The 14,221-nt window shown below is 42.8% G+C and overlaps 1 protein-coding gene and 1 long non-coding RNA gene across 6 annotated transcripts in view; one reads left to right on the top strand and one right to left on the bottom strand.

Moving 5' to 3' along the window:
- The window catches only part of LOC118410814, a 172,453-nt gene that overhangs the window by 136,012 nt on the left and 22,220 nt on the right, over positions 1-14,221 (bottom strand). For both annotated transcript variants that reach the window (XR_004830600.1, XR_004830601.1), the window contains exon 2: positions 13,432-13,530. This is a non-coding gene — a long non-coding RNA (uncharacterized LOC118410814). The remainder of the gene's footprint in view (positions 1-13,431; positions 13,531-14,221) is intronic.
- Positions 1-14,221, top strand: part of LOC118410800 (one cut domain family member 2-like) — a 74,478-nt gene that overhangs the window by 49,872 nt on the left and 10,385 nt on the right. The gene's annotated exons all lie outside the window — the stretch shown is intronic.

Here is a 14,221-nt window from a genome sequence, read left to right as displayed (position 1 = left end):
CCAAGACCCCGTAAAATAAACAACGTGCACCCCAAACATCCCCCGGGTATTGGTGGGCCGGGAAATAGTTCCTACAAGACGTGGAGAGAAGCCAAGCTCAAGTCTCGTCTGTGAAGTCTTCATATTAGTTTGTGACATTAATTTTATAACTCTGTACGAAGGTCAGTTAACGTACATAGATGCCCATACATAACTCTTTTTAAGATGTAGTGGAACTAAAACCTGCTGGCTTTCTTAACTTTTCAAGGACATAAAAAGAACAAGTAACAAGCCAAAGTTTCGACAGGTTTTCAAGGTTACACACTAGAAATTTGTTTTCTTCGTCACATGCACAGCATCTTGGGTTTGAGTAAAACGCGCCAACCACAAGTACTGGCGAGATCCATAGGACAACGTTCTTGAAGTGATGTAGCTATCACAACGATGGCTAAATTGCTAAAGCTTACATAGCGCATGAGGAAATAGCAAATAGAAACTTATAGAGGAGTGGAGTTTGGGGGAATATCTCGCGCCTTGATTGCAGGAATAGCGACATACGGGAGATTGAATATAAGAAATGATGAATGTATGTGGACTGCTGAGTCGTGTTAGGCGAAGGATATCCAAGTAAATCTCATCCATCATTGTGGCTGTCGCTCATGTCCAGCGGAGACTCAACTGTAAAATCAACCATTCAGGAGGTCATATGACCGCGTCACAGCTACAGTTTGGAAAAGTGTCAATTCTGAAAGTTCTAAAGTATCTTTTCAGTTTAGTGTCTTTCTTAGTGTTGACTCTACCATTCAAGATCATTTATACGTTCATTCACAGTTATGTCATTATCATTTTTCACTGTGTGGCCGTTTCATGGTGTAAGGAAGTTACAGTAGATGAAAATCCAATTTTACTTCTTAGGATTAGCACTGAAACAACAGAAACGTGAAAAGCCGTTTAAAGGGTGGGGACTGAGCCCGATAACCTCTGGTCAATGGTGGAAAGTCTAGAATTTGAATTGATTTATTCGTTCAGTTATATCATTAGCATTTGTAAAGTCTATAGTTCGTGGAGTAAGGATAAAACTATAGTTTCACGTCTTTGAATCAGATGTTAACAACAGAAAGATGAAAAGCTGTTTAACGGATGGGGGTTTGCCCTGGTAACCCCTGGTCTTGGTGGCAGTGCCCTGCCCGGCCCCAGCGCATGATTGCCCAGTAGTTTCTCATTTCCAACAGTGAAACGAGGCGGCGGGCCTCCGTAATCCTCGCGCCCTGGTGTCAGCAACCCGGGGCCGAAGGTCCTCAGCTCAATCTTTCCCCGCATCTGGGCGCGCTGACCCGAACAAGTCGGTGTCAGGGCCCGGGAGATCGCCCTCCTACATTTAATAGTCAGGATAATCTACCCCGCCGAATTTCCGCCCTCTGACAGGTGCACGTTGCTGCGAAATTGGAAAATATGACAACTCCACTCATCTAATATAGTAAACTGGAGCAAGATCATTTCGCAATCGTCGACGTTAGTACAGCAATTTGGGCCGGCCTTATCTTAATTTCCCACCACTGACGCCTCGCGCTAGCCCGGAATTTTCTGTCTTATCAAAATTGATAGTTAACAGTCATGACAGCATTGAGGACTCAAGCAATATGGGAAAAGACACGCAAGCGCTTAAAGACAGTTGAGGGTCAGCGTCTAAGCGTTTGAAATCGTGTTTTCGAAAGCATCATTCATATTTCTGATGCGAAGCACATTGCGGCGGTGGTTTAGTAATACTCTGGTGCTTAATATTCGCTTAAGACACCGTTCCTTACAGACTTCCTTATCGCTAAGACTCACATGCGGGGCTTAGGTAATTTGCCACGTCATGATAAATGTTCACTTCCTTATTACGGCTCGTTTTAATCGCAGATTTATACTGGTTGGGATTTGTGCATAGCATCAAATAGCATATGACAGTTGGGTTTTTTTAAATCTGAGCACTGCATGTTGTAATACGATGGCAAGTCAGATGTTCATGGTTTTATACTGAATGATGTACCTTTTGTACTTGCTACTTAAGTTTAGCTTGTAATTGAATAGTATTAAATATGAGTCTCATGAAATGCAGGCCTAACAGAAACAACAAAACCAAAAGATTGGTTTACACAGTATTATAAACTGGAAAGTCAAATTTTCAGCTTTTTTAAAACGTATTTAGAATTTCCCTAACATTAATATCAACATAACGGTGGTTACAGGCACAACGGGTACATTGTATACAGAGACCTTGAAATGAATTCTTTTATTAGAAGTGAAGAATATTAACTACATGCCTGTGAAGATTCCAGGTCCCATGAAGAAACATCACGGCATACCGTAATTACTGGCGAACGGCGTAATATTTGATCGCGGGGTCTATTAATAATCGTATTGTACAAATCCGGAGCGTTCGGCGAGGGTTTCCGCTCAATTTGCCGCGATGAAACACCGGTGGTACGTGGTAGGGGAAACAATATGTTGCAGCGTAGTGCGTGTAGCCTGCTAACAAAAGAATCCTAGAGTCATCAGATTCTAATGGCCTCTCGCGCCATTTGTCTCCTTAATTTGTTCAATTGTTGTCCTTTGTTTATGGAGGGACGTAGTTCACTGAGCTGAGTAGAGACAAGCTGTGCTAGTACTTCGGAAGGAAAATGATTGTTCGGACCGTTACTTCGACTGGGCACCTAGAGAATAGGACACGAGGATGTTTATGTGTTCAGGAACTTTATGAGGCGTTTTTTGAGAGAGCACTCGGGCACCTTCTGTAGGGAATTATTCATTCTTTTCAAGGAGTTTCTACAGGCCATTTGGGCAACTTTAACAAAGATGGCGACGGACCGTTGCAACCACGGTGCGTCATGGTATTCCGTGTCGCAAGCTGGTCTCCACTTAATCTTTGGGTTGCTGGAAACAACATACTAGACACTAATTAAACAGGCTGAATAATTTGCAAGTGGAATAAGTCGGTCAAAGTGTCACAAACCCGGGTTTTCCAACAACCCAAAATGTCTGGTAAAACTTTGAAATGTCCCCCCTCACATCTAAAAATAGGTCTACAACAAAAGTTTCTTGGAATGATATTCTAGCTATCACAACCATAAGATTTCCATTGGTTATTTTGTGTTCTTCAATGAGGATGAACAAAATATCATATTTTTTTTTTGTATTCGCAGCCTTTACTGCAGAATATAGTTACCAAAATTCCACCATTGCTGTAAAGGTGCCATCCACAATTACGTTGTGCTCTTGAGGTTCTTACAGAAGTTTTTAAAGTAAGAAAAAAATTGCTTACATATAGAAATCATGTACCGACTCGCCGCATTCTTGTTTACTTAATTTTTTTAAACATCAACTGAGATGCTTTCTTCGAAGTCATGTGCCTTGGTCCTTTGTGCCAGCAAACTACAAAGTTCAAAAGATATCAAAAGAACCGATGACTATTATGTAAATAAATTCTTTGTATAGAAACCAGCAATGTCTTCACAATGATTGCACAATATTGGAGGAGGGTCACAATACGGTATTTAAACAATAGGTTTTGTTGTGGGCAAAACATTATGACCCCACGTAACTTGACCCCATTTGCCCCTCCCACTGCTCTGAATAACCAATACCCGCCCACACATTGAATACACATATGTCAACTTCTTCAAAACACTTTCTTACGCAACTCCTTTCACTCTTATCATGCAACCCTCAAGTGATGTGACATGTGTTTACACTGACTGGATGGCTTTTAATGATTTTGACTCCATCAACAAGTTGCCATGGATAAAACGAGCACATCCCTTTGCCTTATTCCAGAGGTTGTTCGATAGGTGCTCATTGCCAAGATAATTATTGGGTGCAAAAGTTAGCAAATATTTCAACTTACACAGCAAAGAAATAAAATGAAACCAGAAAGAGGCAAAACTTGGACGAAATCCTTTCTTGTAAATGCTTTCTTGTAGTTGTACACGTTCGATATTTATCTTCCTACATTCTATTTCCTAGCTGTTTTCCATTTAAGAAGCAATGGCAAAACTCCAGCACACATATAGATATGACAAATAGTGCTGCATTACTGGGTGGGCGTTCAAATAATCTCATGGCCATTTCTGACCCTTTTCCGTATAATTGTATGTCGTACATCTGTTATTGTATGTTTTGAGTAGTTGTTGGCGACAACCGTCTGGTCTCGCTGTTTTGAGAAGTCTCCTAGGGTAACGCCCGAACGGCAGCATTGCTCTACAAAGGGCACGGGTGTTGGCATGTTCTTTCTTCTGTTGATATTTCTCAGCGACCGATTATAGCGGATTCACGTCAGTAATTATTGACTAGGTATATTGACACTCAGAGATAACCATATTTGCTTTCTGGTGCGATGGCTCCTTCTTATAACTACCGGTTCACCTTTCCTCACCTGCCGACTTTGATCCGCCGTACAGGTGAGAATTTAAGGGCACCGGCAAGGCTGTGTCATGTTCGGGCGCGTGTGATTTTCCCCCGCCGGTGATACCGTATCCCTTTATGCAAAATAAATATTGAAATATGTAGCTTTGATGTGGGATTTTGCCCGGATTGTCACAAGTGTAAGCACTCCCTACTCTACGTGCCTGTTATGTACGGACGTTTATGTACTTCAAGAAAAAGGTTGTCGTAGCCTGCATTGTTTTTATATACATATTAACCAACATCAACCTAATCTACAAGACTACAGACGATGTAATCTCATTCTCATAATCAATTGAAATAAAAAAGAGAATGCGGTTGAAAAAAGAAAATATAATAAATGGTGGCACCTGAAAGGATTTGAGTATAAACGTAAGGGTCATATTAAGTGTCAGAGAGTAGGCATCGACATGTATTTTTGAAGTTAATTTTTGCTACAAAAATAAGATTATTTTGTCCATATTTGAACTTAAACCTAATAACTACACAACAATATACATAGTCACCAAAACTATAAACAAAAATTGATGACAATGAAAAAATAATATTCATTGCATGTTCTACCCAAAAGAGCCAATTACAGTGTGTTGAATAACTAAAAGAAAACGCATAGACTATACGACACCTATCCGATAATAATTTTCTCAGGTTGGTAGAATATAGGAGGATTCTTTTAGACAACCAGTATGTACTTACGTTGCTGTATATACTACTATATATATAAACCTCCATTCAAATTGAACAATAGAAAAATTCCCTGTAACCAAAATTTTCCAATAGACACTGTGTAGGTGCTGGCAGGTGCATGTGTAGATGGACTCCTGCGTGATTTCCCATCAATCTCTATATGTCTCCTTGCGGAATAATCTCCCAAACAATAAAATCAGACAGTGAACGATGGCGGGGCTACCCACAGCATATTTGGGCACCCTGTCCGCCGCCATCTTGGAAACGCATTTTAATTGATATCAATCGGTTTCTATGGCTGCCGGTTTTGATAAAGAGCTGCTATAATTCCGAAGCTTGTTTTATTATTTTGATTTATTGCATTTATGAAGTTTTCTTCTCATTAGTCACAATAAATCCTCATTAATGTTGCCTACGTTAATACTTTTTGTCGCCTGGGTATAATTTGAATGGAAATTGGGTCTTAATTGATGTTTTTGGGTTGTTTTTATAATTGCGTTTTCTTGCAAAGTCACGAGATTTGTCATGTCGCTTATCCTGTGGCTGCCGCGCGGTTTGCAGGATTTGTTAGCGGCTGAAACAAGATGGAACTTTTAGGTTTTAAGCTCTTTTGTTTGGGGGAACAGCTTGGAATAGACGACTTGGATAATCACTGTAGTTGATCATTATTCCATAATTTTTTACCCCTATCTCTTTCAGGGACGCCAAATTACTCGAAGTATAATAAAACTTCTCAAATAGCAAAACGCCATGAGACACAAATGAAATGATATTAATGTGTATTATGGACGTCTAATCATATAGACATAATTGATGATAATTTGGACATGCTTTATCTAATGATACACTTGCAACGCATGACATGCATTATAAACACATTTTTTATATATCTTTACAACAATCTAAAATTTGAAAAGGAAAGTATGATTGTATTTTACGTGTGTTGGTATGGGTCAAAGTGTACCCAGTTTTTTAAAGACATGTACAGTCTCCATAGCTACAAATGTTTGTTAACTATTTAATGTACTTAACCGGCGGTAAAACTGGCCATAGCACTTAAGATCAATGCGTTATCATACACCATCAAGGTCGGTAAAGTCAGGGGAAATAAAAACGATGAACTATCACAGCCACGGTGATGTTATCGCCTTTATGGTGTCTACAGCTCACAGTTGTAAACTTTATCTCCTGACTTTTGACGGTCAAGGCGACAAAATTAAGCAAAGTTTGAGGCAAAATATAGCCAAGATTAGTTCGGTGTTTAGCTCCTTTGTTACTGTCATAGTACATAGGTTTTTTTATCATATCAAGGATTTAATTTTTTATGCTTAACACTCCTTCTTCCAGAAGTATTAAGAGTTTTAAAACTGCTGTGTAGATAAAAATATCAATAACCGGGCAACGGACAGAGCGCAAATCTTTGCAATGGCTGGGTCGAAGATCTTTTCTGAATGGCCCTTTCTCGTTTCTCGCGATAGTACAGAGCTGTTGTAATACAATTACTTGTTTTTGAAGCCTGGAAATGACTTTAATCAGTTATGCCGACTGGCTATAAGCATTTTGTGAGAAAATACTCAGTACAAGAAAATGCAGGACCCTGTGGTCACTCTTTGGCATGCTTGAAGAGTTGTCCAATAACTGTCGCATCTTCGTTCATTTCACCCTTCCCTGTAAAGGACTGGTGGCAATATTGGCAGATTAAAAAATTAAGTCTCTCCACTCAGTCACACTACGTAAGAAGCAACGGTGAAGGGTTACCGTTGCCGCGATCGTCTTTTCCTGGGGGCGGGGGGGGGGGGGCGGGGGGCACAGCCCACAAGTGTCATGACGGTTCTGTACGCATACATGTCGTCTGTAGTGTCTGTGCAACAATCAACTCAGCCCCGCGAGCAGACACGGAATTTGATAAAGTGACACTATCAAGAGCCTGCCGAGATGGTATCGGCCCCGCTGGCGGAGCGCGTATTGGTGAGGTAACCTCACGTCCCTACACCTGTCCCGTTAGCTTCTTCGGCGCCAACATCGCTCGCAGATAGTCTTGTTCTTTAACCCCTCGTGGATCGATCTTGTTCGTAGGTACATCCAGACGTGTACGATACGGCGACGTATAAACATGTCAGAGAGAAGTTCCCGCTTTTTGATCAGTGTTTTACGGTTTCATCTACTGTTCTCTTGGAAGAAAGGCAAGATTTTACTGCCTTGGAGACAAAAAAAATGAATAATTCTATGTGTTACATGAGCTACAGTACCACATTGAATCAAACGACTTTCCTCAAAATAGGAAGGATTTCCAACTCGCAATTGCGCCGTTATACCATCTGTTTCCCAAACTATACTCCTAACGCGTAATGCCTGAATACGCCATAACGTCCCATCATTGTTGCCGTGTAGTGCGTACATCATTATAAAGTATGAAATGCGTTCATTCCTTTATGCTCAGCTCCAATACAAAGCCACATTTTTCTCCATTTGGCTCTAATGTTTAAATTGTCTCCAAAAGAACCTGGCACTCCGAGTTGGGCTGGATTAAAGAAAGGCCCTCAGCGTGGCGCCAAGGTGAAATTGACATATTGCCTTATTTTGACGTCTGATCTCTTCTGTCTCATAGTACGCTAGCGTACGGAGATATTAGATCGTCTTTGATACCGCAGTCGCCAAACTCTCTCTGGGAAGTATTAGGAAAAAATAGCGCCAAAGCGGACTAGGATTTTCTGTGATATGATATGATAAGGAGAAATATGAAGTCATAATCAAAACGTTATTGAGATAAATGTTGTACCACAAATTGTTTTTTTCTCTAACCTTTGATATTCGCAAGAAAAAGAAACCAACACAAAAGAATATAGCTAAACTTTGCCTTTTAGTCCGTTTGGTTCCATGGACTATATTGCCCATATCACATTGTACCTGTACTGCTATGCAGATCACCTGCCTTTAAGCACAGCCTGGGATTGAATCAGGTCTTAGCCATAACTTTAACTCCTCCCCCTTGCCCTTTAACCCTCATGCACGTGCCAATTCTAGGGTCATTTGTTGATATATGTGTGCTTACAACCGCCCTTAGCTAGCGGAAATAATGTTCCGCACCAAATTTTCCAATCAAAGCTGCAGATTCTCTATGATAGAACTTCCCGGAGATGCTTGGTGGGATCTTGCGGGTCCCATGTGGACCCAGTGCCGCGGAAGAAATAAGTACACCCCGGGCGAGTAGAATTATGACATAATGCGAGCTCGCGCTTTATTACTCCGGATTTGAGCAGCAAGGCCAGGGGGTTACCGCGATAAGAGAAGACACCCTGCTCTACACATGTACTTAATCAACTTGGATTTCGGGACCACTGAGACGCTCCAGCAACTCGGTAGTAGCTAATTTTTGGTCTGTTATACGAAACGAGTACTTTGCTGTTCCCAAGTAGGTCATGACTGGTAAAAAATGGGTGCAATTTTATAGACCATCATGCATCTTTTGACTGAATGGGGTTCTGTGAAGGTGAAGCGCGGGAACAATTCGCGCCTTTATAGCGTTCTCTGTCAGGATATCGTCTGCAAGTCTGTCAATTTTCAGATCAGCCTCAATGGCAGACAGGGCCGAAAAGAATACTGGTCTTGGGATATCCCCTGCGATCACGGCAGGTAAAATCGAAGAATAAATGCAGGTTGGCAGGTCTGTTTAGGAGATCAATGTGGGATGAGGTTGTTGGGGGCATAATAAGGTTGCTGACATGATGTAGTCGGCCATGGCACAAGGGTCTCTTTCTCATTGTGCCAAGGCGTATTGGAAACTGACTCAGGTTTCTTCCTTGGGGGCACACGCCGCTTGCCGCTACACGTTTTCTCTTGTTCTCCCTCTCCCATTTAAGCCCGGTTATTGGTCGTCTTATTTCAAGTTTGCCCCGGCCGTGAGGAGAATCAAGTTCCTCGGCATTACCTCCCGCCAAATGAGGCTCGACGCGGCCTTGGGTTCTAACACGGGTCGATACCAATTACGCTGATAACGGACATGCATTCGCGGCCGCGCATTCGAAAACAAGACCGACTTTTTTCTCCAGCCAGAAGCTAGAGATGATCAGGTTAGATTTTTCACAACCTCACATTCAGTTCCGGCGGCCCCTCTGTCACAGCTTTTCACCCATTCCAATTTCCTGTGGAAAACCGACTCCCCAGTCCCTCGTGCCCTCCCCGTCGTCATCTTCCAGAATCCATTACAAAGACCATTTCCCCCGGAGTGCGCATCAACCCTCTCACACCGTGCTATCTCATGTCATATACTGCCAGAAACAGACAACGGCACTGATAAACATCCCCCACAGGACCCTTATCTATTAGCGGGTTTTCTGCTCCAAGCAACAAAGGATGTTTCCTTGTCCCATGCAGCAGTCGTCACGTCCAAATTTAGTATCTTTGGTTCGATAAGCCAGAGATATTGTCGGGCATTGTCAGCGCTAAAGGGAGCGCGTTTGTCACGGTTTTTACGACATTGTTCACTGGACGATAAAAAGATAAAGTGTCTTTGCTGACCTCTATGTCTTTTTGAAGCAAAGTTTGTTCCGCTGGGGCCTTGGAGAGAGAGGAGTAAGCTTCACCAACTGTTGGCAGAAGTTCAAGATGGCCGCGGGGGCAAATGTGTTATTGTCCAATCACTCGTCTCAAAGGAGACGCGAGGACATGCGCAGAACAGACACAAACAAAGAAGAAGCTGAGCTAACAGACTCCGTTTAAGAGCACGATGGTAGACTATTGATTAGAAAACCACTGATAAGTGAATGTGCGAGGAAAGGAAGATAGCGAAGACAAATTTAGCGTTATCAGCAGAAGTTCCCGTTATGGCCATGTGAAGAACTACTTATCCACATTTCCAATAGTTATGGCAGTTTATTCTATGGATTTTCAAATTTTTAATAATAAACCCTTTCAAGTTAGATTTACGTTAAGATTGATAGAAGATGCGTACATAAATTTCACGAACCTTTACATGAACAGTGAATATCTTTCAAGAACATTTTCAAGTTAGTTCCAATGCTTCCAAGTTTAACAGCTTCATATGGCAACAATTTTTTGTGCATTCAACTTATTTCATATGTAGTTTATACTTTAATTCTGTAATATTGTCCGCAAAGCACCAGTACATACAAAGATATTCTTACTCTAGCGTCGAAGCTTTCACAAAGTCCAGCTTCCAGTACTCTCTATCGTATCATGCATCTTGGCAGTCGGGTCGTTTCCACTTCAACAAGTTTCAGACTCGATAAGATTCTTCAATGAAAGATATGAGCGGCCCACCAAATATGTATCTATACTCCAATAGGCCCGGTCGCTGTGCTACTAGATATACACATAGCCATATCCAAAAAGTGTCTTGACTGTTGTAAAGTAAGCTAATTTGCTTGTGATAACATTAAGTAAAGTTTTTTTTTTATTAAAACGATGATTATATACCATGTCCTACTCGGTATTAACACCCAAGTTGTAGATCCTGGGATAAAGCTAGTGTGCTGGCACGTGTTATTGCTCTGCGCGCATCTCTAACCCAACCCCGTACATCCTGTATCGCTACCATCAGGCAGTAGTACTAGGAAGAGTAACGAATCCCCTGGCGCGTGACAAAATGTAATACCGTGTCAGTGCTGAGTCTCATTTGATTCACTTTTCTTCACAATTACATTTCTTGACGCCGCCCGGGGATTACACGGGCTTCTCCCGCGCCCGTCGGCAAATTGTGCGTTAAAGGCCGCCGCGCCACTAACTGTTTCCCTGCTTCTCTTCTTTAACGAGACTGTTGTGTTGGGGCTAAGTTAGTCCAAGTAGTTCGGGAACCTCTGGGGAGCTGTGGAGTAATGTGTTTAGGTCGTCACTATCACCGCTAGCGATGGGTTATAAAATGTTTTGTCTTATTTGGGATGATGATGGCGGTGAGGGTTGTTCTCCGCTGCGACGCGGGTGACGCCAGGGTTGCTGAAGGCTAGGTTTTCGCAGGAGCGCTCCGGTGAAACCTGGGCGCCGCGGAAACGCACTGGGGTTTAGATGTCGTCTCTTGGGACGCGAGTTCGAAGCCCGCGAAGGCGGAGGCAGCCCTCTTGAGATTCTCCCGCTTCGCCTTGATCATGACGGATGGGAGGGAGAAGGCGCATTTGGCCGCTAGCGGTGGATCTCGTGTAGCTGAAGTTGAGCCCCGCTGTATCGCCACGCTTTATGCCGGCAACCCGAGCCAGCTGAGGACCCGCAGTGGGGACGGACCACCGCCGCACCACCTCATTTTCCCCCCACACCTGCGCGCACGCCCTCATTCATCACAGCATTAGTGCAAATGTCAGGCGGGTTTCCAAAAACCACGGCGGCGCTAGCTGCTCAGCTGTGGAGTGCTGTCGGTCTTTAGGTTGTTTTCAAGGTTGCGTTCCCTTAGCTCCTGGTAAGTGGTTGCAAGAGGAGGAAGAGCTTACCGGGTAGCTCTCTCAATTTACACCTGGATCCCAAAGTGCCAGTGTATCTTCTGGCCACGTTTCATCACTATCATACAAATGCGACAGCCTCTAATAAAACAGCGGGTAATCTCCCAGAAGAGGAAAGCACGCTTTTCTCGCTGGTATCTGTGTTTGCTGCATGCCACCACAGTGGAAGCACGGCTCAGAAAATCCTGTCTATTCAATAGCACATCTGTTCAGTGTTTTGCTGGATATTTTAAAGTATAAAGTTGAAATCCTTCCTACATCTTTTGGTGTATAGGGTGGTACCAATCTCCGTCTCTGTGGTACTTGGGCCACACAGATGAGCAAGCACTACAGTAGAGGGCTAGCTATTCCACTGGTATTTGAAGTAGAAAGCTGTTTAACATTTTTTTTGACAGCAACGCCATAAGGATTACCAACACCATTATGGAATATTTTAAATATTGCTATACAACAACGAGCGTCTGGTTCTGAGAGAGAATTAAAACCCTCTCGACGATTCACTTTGTATTCATTTTACGTGTTCTTAGACATAAATCTAAGACACTTAGTCTTAAAGTCAGGAAGCAAGCTTGGCACAGCGTTATGCCAATTAGACCACGAAAAGGCGATATTTGTCTGCCTAAAGCACACAAGTGGCAAACAAGAGTGCGCTTCCACTGTGTTCTCTTTCCCTACATACTGGCATGTTTGGCTACGGACTAGCGCAGCATGCGTTACAATAGTACATCCTGGTTAAGAACAAACACTCCAACATTCGTGAGCAGATTCAGCTGTAACCCGTCATGTTTTCTTACCGTAAAGTTAGCACTTAATGTCAAGAGGGACATTCGTCATCAGAAAAATCATAGAATGACATGACTCAAATAAACCAAGTCCGTGTCTCAATAAATTATCTTCGCTAATAATGTTTCTTAAGCAAGGGAAAGAAAAAGAGATACCAAAGTTTTGTCGCGTGCCAAGGTTGAGACAGGTTGTTTTCTAATTCATTTGTGACGGCGCTCGCTCGGGGCAGATTGCGGTTTACACAGCTGTGTGCCCGCCCAGTGTTATCCATTCACTCCGCCGCGGAAAATGCATTTCACGGGGCGAACCTCTCCCCCGTAAGTTGGGTAACTCTGGTGCTTGGCGCGCCCCACGGCGGGTCTTGATTGTTTTAAAATGCACCGACTTGAGTTTGATGTGGTAGAAGTGAATACTTGAAGGGCGATTTGCCAGCAACCAGTGTTCATTAGACATACATGTGATTAGAGTAATGTCTGTCGGCGTTTTCTTTGAAGACATCTCTTCAGCACCTAATGTCTCAGAGCAGACCGCGTCTGGGAGCATCCGCGCTCTTCTTCTCTACATGAGGAGCATTTAGCCATCTGGAGTGTGGGCATTAATGGACGGTGTAGAGGCTGCAGTGTTGAAATTTAGATTTGTCGCTAAGACCACGGAACTAAATTGACGCTACTTTTCCTAGAACTGTTGTCCATCTGAAGACCTCAGGTCTTCACTTCTCTTGAGGCTAAAAGCGGCGTTTTATGTTGAAGTGTACATTACCACTTACTTTAAGCACTGAGAAACTTTGGAGTGAATTTGTATAACAGCTACCTGGTAGTTTTACTTGATAAGTCTTTGATCTCTCACATTCAATGCATACCAAACCCAAAGACAATTCTATTCATCTACAGACGGAAATATTTACCATATGGTAAAAAAAAAACGATTCTAATGTCACTTGGAACCAATGGCGTGAAAAACAAAGTTTAACTCACTTCACTGTTGGTGTACATTTTTTCATGAAAAGTTGACTGACTACGGAATTTGTGCAGAGGAATTCTGAGCACTAACTTATTCTATGCCTAGTAAAAAGAACAATAGGGAACGTAGGTACCTGTTGAACTTCATTCTTTCCCTGTCTGGCTGAAATGTCTCTTCCAGCTCTTCTTTCCAGTAGCGAGTAGCCCCACTTCTTAGTCCATGCTAGATGTCCCTGGAAAAGAGGGGCACTTTCATTGTTATCATTACGATGCGAGCTGTTATCTTGAAATAGAAGAAACGTCTATTTGGAAAGATGACTGTCTACCAATTATCCCCGCCTTGAACAACATGGATGCATAGCCTCTACCAGACTCCATGGGCCGCTGGAAAAATAATAGAGATCTGCCATGAATTGGTCGCAATGTCTAACTCCTCTGACAAATCATTCTACCTTTTCGGCCATTGTCAACTATTTCAACCACTTAACCAATATCATGAGCTTGTTGAAGACTAAAGGAATCTAAAAAAAGTGTGTTCTTTCTGTAGCCACCAACACGCAAATATCTCACATGTATTCATTGGCGGAGACAGTTAGATATGTTTATTAGATCAGGCCAGTCGTTTTCTGCTTCACCCTACACTATGGGACAGCTCCCGCTTGTTTTATCCCGCACATCACCCAGGCCCACTTCACACATTTCCTAATGGCCAGCCCCTAATAAAGTTAGCGGACACTCAACAAACGTGCCCATTACAGTATATTATCTGGTGGAACAGGTGTAAGGAAAATCAATGGCAACTTTTCGGCAATTCACGGGCCATCTTGGGGCGACACCTTGGAAACTCTCCGGTAATCGTGGCTAGAGTTACGACGTGCTTGGTAGATAGTGTTATGCCCAGCGGCAACATTTCCGCTGTCCTGC

This window comes from Branchiostoma floridae, chromosome 3, assembly GCF_000003815.2.
Source record: "Branchiostoma floridae strain S238N-H82 chromosome 3, Bfl_VNyyK, whole genome shotgun sequence".
In the NCBI taxonomy this organism is placed as follows: domain Eukaryota; kingdom Metazoa; phylum Chordata; class Leptocardii; order Amphioxiformes; family Branchiostomatidae; genus Branchiostoma; species Branchiostoma floridae.
Note: the sequence above shows the minus strand (reverse complement) of the source record. Positions and strands in the feature narration are given on the sequence as shown.